The following is a 4941-nucleotide window of genomic DNA, read 5'->3' on the forward strand; positions in this document are numbered from 1 at the left end:
GAGAGAGAGACAGAGAGAGACAGAGAGACAGAGAGAGACAGAGAGAGAGAGACAGAGAGAGAGAGACAGAGAGACAGAGACAGAGAGAGACAGAGAGAGAGACAGAGACAGAGAGAGAGACAGAGAGAGATTGAAGACTAGTGAAAAAGTAGGGATGATAGAGGGGGACAATTTACTGGAGAAGAAGAGATGGAATGGGGTCACTTGTACTTATAAAGAGATTGGCTATGGAAAGGAGAAGGGCCATATCTTTCTTTGAGACAGGAGTGAAGGCGGAGATAGTGGCAGGAGGCATGTGAGGAATGTGAGATTGAGGAGGGGAGATGAGGGAGCTCTCCATGAATGGCCTTATTTTTTCAGTGGAATATGAATCAAAATTCTTAGTTGAGAGGACCAGGGGAAAGGGAGTCATGAAAGGTTTGAGGAGGAATGAAAAGGTTTGGAAGTCATGGAAAATGAATAAATTGAGGAACTGAGAAGTCAAGGTGTTTGAGGGAGTACAATAGGTATGGTGAAGTCTCCTAGTATGAGGGCAAGAGTTGGGGAGGAGACAAATGTTGTGAGCCAGGCACTGAATTCACTGAGGAAGAAGAGACTCCTGGGGGTTCATAGATATTAGCTACCAGAATGTTTATCGGGTGATAAATATAGATGGAATGAACCTCAAAGGAGGAAAGAAAGGTTGCTGAATGATGGTGGTAGAGGAGAGTCTGGAAATGGCAATGGAGAACAAGTGTTATTTACCTCCACAAAAGGAGGAGGCATTACTGAGTGATAGTGCCCCCTAAATAGTCTAATTATAAACCTCCCTCAATGCACTTCTTTCCAGTCACTGAGTCTGCCTGATCTCATTCTTCAATGGGTAGCACACTTTCATCCCATTATCCTCTCCACATCCCAGTTTGTATAAACTCTATTGCCCCACTGGGCAATCCCTTACTCTTCAACCCTAGCTCCTCCGCAACTAGTGTTCCGCTCCAGATCTACCCACTCTTTCCACTTTGCTCTCTGGTATGCCTGTTTCAGAGTTAACCAACTCGCTTTTTTTTCTTTTCTCATTCCTTCCATCTTCTGGCTTCACTGAGACCTGGCTCCCTCCGGATGACCTGTAACCCCTGGTCACCCCTTCCAGTTTCACTCCTATCCACCACTCGCTAGTCATGTGACCAGTGCTGGAAAGGGTGGCCAACGTTGCTAGGTCATCAGGGGAGAGCCATGTCTCAGTGAAGGCCAGGAGATGGAAGGAATGAGAAAGGAAAAAAAAACCAAGTTGGTTAACTCTGAAGGCATTCCAGAGAGCAAAGTAGGAGTGGGTAGATCTGGAGAGGAACATTGGGGGGGGGTTGGGTTAAGGGGGATGAGAATAAGAGAGTTGGCAATGGAGGCAGGGATGGGATTTGTACAATAACAAACCAAGCTAGGACTTCAGTACCACTGGGATTAGGATTCTGATTACTGCACATATTTCCATTTTTTCCCGGAAATTCCTGTTCCTTCTTTCTGTCTTCCCTCATGGTTTCAAAATTCTGGAAATTTTATACCTCTATGTATATCTATTTCTTGGGTTGACTGCCAAAGAATTCATCCCTTGGTGGCCAACCTTCTGGCCCTGTATTTAGCTCAGCAGGGTCTTGGATGACATTTTGTCACCAGGTATGTGCAGAAAGTCTTTCCAGCTGGATAGAACCTGCCAGAGCTTGTACTCCATGCTCTCATGGGACTCTACTGGGTTATCAGGTTTGATTCATTTCCTTGGTCTTGATATATTTTTGTCCATAGATGTCTGGACCTTTTTAACTAATTTGGAGGCTATATTCATTTATATTATTAATATTTGCCCTGTTGGTTTATTTGCTTTTGCTCAATTTCTTGAACTGAGTTTTTATTTCCTCCTGAGATCTATGACAATTTCAGTCCTTTTTTCCCCTAGTAAGGCTTACTTTCTGACTCCTACCCCATGAGTGTGGTTTCCTTGTGGGCTAGTTCTCAAAGCCACTTTAGCTTCCTCTCATGCAGGGCAATTCACATTTCACTAGCTTCAGTATCTGCTCCAAGAGGCTGGGGGGTGGTGGTGGTGCAGAACTGGCCTTAGGTGGATGCTAGGTTCTTACTGTCGGGCTTAATGGAATTCCACACAGACACATACCTGGTTATGTCCCGATTTACTCTGTGCTTCAGTTCTCTGGCTGAGCTGTATTTTAGCCATGGTGTTGTTGCACAGCTCCAGCAAGCTTCTGTCTTTTGGTTTTCCAACATACTGGGAGGAGGGATGGTGGTGTAGAATTAAGTTCTGTTGCCAGGCTGTGGGTCAGCTGGTGCAGCCCTGCTGTTACATCAGTGGGGGAGGTAGAGGTTATTATTGTGTTCATTGATTTTCACTTCTTTTGGGTTTGGGTTCTTGGTGTCCTAGAACGGAGAGACAACTGAAGTTGCACATGATTCTTTTTTGGGAGAGGTTTGAGAGGTTGTGAGTATCAGAGAAAATGTCCTTCAGCTTGCTGACCACATGACCAGGGACCAAACTCCTTTACTGTTTCTTGTAGCAAAATTTTATTCCATTTGCATTCATATACCATAATTTGGTTAGCCATTCTTTCAATTGATGGGCATCTCTTAGTTTCCAGATCTTTGCCACCACAAAAAGAACTGATATATATACTTGTAATGGATTTCCCTCTTTCATTTCCATAGGGTATAGGCCTAGTAGCAGTAGGAAGTGAAAGTTTTATTCAAGACTAGAATTACACACACGCACACATCCAGATTCATGGAGGGTCCCTCTGGAGCCTGAGCAAAATATTGAAGTCCTGTGCCTTTCTATATAAAAAAGTCAGGGCTCTGTTCCCTTAGCAATAATCCTTCCACAGATCCAGTGACCAACTTGTCAAGTTTTAAATGTCAATTTCTCCGGAAATGTGAATAGAATTCTTCTTCAGGTGTGGTGGCTTAGAGTGACATTTTGTTCTTATATGAAGAACCCTGGTCTCTGGTTTTCATACACATTAGGACTGTAACTTTGGGCAAGTCACAGCATTCTTATTTGCAGTAAAGGCATAAGAATATGCTTGGTCTCCCTAGGAATGAAACTCACCTGAGGATAAGATTAGGTAACATGGGAAAATGCTTGGAATTAGAAATATGATGTAAATGCAAGGCATTTTTATTTTCTTGGCAAATTTTTTGACCTTTTTTTCCTTTTAAAGCAATCTGCATATTTGTTCTTTATTAGTATAGGTTTTTGACACCACAAATACTTCCCAAAAACCAGCCAAAGACTGCACAACTCCACTCCCCCAATCACACAGTACCCCACTTAATAGTGATTATGACTGATAGAAGCCATTCTTTTTTCAGTTTATCCATTTTTTTTTCCCTTTTGGAGGGCAATTGGGGATAAAAGTGAATTGCCCAAAGTCACACGGCTAGTAAGTGTGTCAAGTGTCAGAGGCAGGATTTGAACTCAGGTCCTTCTGACTCCAGGGCCAGTGCTCTATTCAGTGAGACACCTAGCCACCCCAGTTCATCCATTATTTACAGAACGGAAGTGTGCTTTCATAGCTTGATACCAACTTTATCCATTGTATCCGACCTGAGTTTTGTTGCCATTTAGTGTTTTTTTATTTCTACCTAGTAACCATTGTGTATATATTATTCTTTTTTATGTCTTCTTTATCTTTTGTCAATTCTTACAAGTTTAGCTTTTTTTTTTGCCTATTTTTTTGGAGGGCAATTGGGGTTAAGTGACTTGGTCACACGGTTGGTTTTTGTGTCAAGTGTCTGAGGCTGAATTTGAACTCAGGTCCCTCCTGACTCCAGGGCTGGTGCTTTATTCACTGTGCCACCTAGTCGCTGCCCCACAAGTTTAGCTTCTTAAAGCACCTAGGTTAATGGTGCGAATAGGACACCTGAATCTCTCTGAGTAGGGAGCTGGCACAGAGTGAGTGGTGGACTAGGTAGGGTACCTGGCAGAAGACTTAGCTGGCTGAAGCAGGGTGGTGAGGATACATCTCAGAACGTCTCTGAAAGGGAAGCAAATAGTGAGAAGACTATTTTTGGGGTTTTCATTCTTCTGCCCTAGAATTTCAGCCTAAAGGTGTCTCAGAGAAGGAAGGCAGAGGAACTATTGTGCTCCATGTGCCCTGAGCTGAGTTCCCTCCCTCACGATGATTTGTCGCATAGGCGAGAAAGAGAATAACTGTCAGAGTCATGACTGATTTAGTACTTGACCTGTTTTTAATCCATCAGATCTACTTCTCTGCATTTTCATCTTCTGTGGAGGTTTCTATGCTTGGCCTACCCTCGCTAGACAAAAACTCAAGTCAGACCCCAAGCCAACGATGGAACTGGTTTCCCCGGTTTTGCTGCCGTTGCCTTTCTCACCTGAGGGAAGCACGTGGAACCTTTTGTGTCTCCTGTAACTTTGTAAGGACCAGGGCCTGGGTCTGTGCCCTTGGGCTCTGGACAGCTAGACGGCACCACGTTCTGAGCCAACTTTTGGAAGGCAAAGGCCGTTTCGTTACGGTCCTTGCACACAGCGTGACTAGCATGTTATTAAGCGCTTAACAAATGCCAGTTGATTGACTGAAAATCGCATCTTCTCCAGGCCAGGCTGGTATCCCAGACCACAGTTCCGGTGGCAGCCAGATGCCGAAGCCCTACTTCCGCAGGGCCGGGGCCAACTGCCCAGAAAGGAGCTTTTCACTTTCTTTCTTTCTCGGCCCCGCCCTATTCCGCCCGGCTGGATTCACTCGGAGTGGGCTGCGTGCGGGACGTGACAACCTTACCTCGTACGTCACCCCTTCCCACTCACCCCACCAGCCTTACGAAGGGCGGGCCGGACCAATGGCTGGGCCCTTTGCCTGCGGCCCTGACCAATGGGAGCTTCGGGAGCCTCTGCAGGCTGGGCGGGGCGGTGGGCGGGGAGGCGGGCTCTCGGGGTGC

General features: G+C 45.4%; 1 long non-coding RNA gene across 1 annotated transcript in view; it reads right to left on the reverse strand.

Annotated features, from left to right (window-relative positions):
- The window catches only part of LOC138141711 (uncharacterized), a 21530-nt gene extending 16763 nt beyond the window's left edge, over positions 1-4767 (reverse strand). The window contains exons 1-2 of the long non-coding RNA XR_011163238.1: positions 4381-4767; positions 2147-2406 (exon numbers count right to left, since the gene is read on the reverse strand). This is a non-coding gene — a long non-coding RNA (uncharacterized lncRNA). The remainder of the gene's footprint in view (positions 1-2146; positions 2407-4380) is intronic.
- Between the last annotated feature and the right edge of the window lie 174 nt (positions 4768-4941).

The sequence above is a fragment of the Petaurus breviceps genome, unplaced genomic scaffold (genome assembly GCF_028583685.1).
Source record: "Petaurus breviceps papuanus isolate PSGF00001 unplaced genomic scaffold, PetGlider_PUasm1.0 90459, whole genome shotgun sequence".
Taxonomy (NCBI): Eukaryota; Metazoa; Chordata; class Mammalia; order Diprotodontia; family Petauridae; genus Petaurus; species Petaurus breviceps.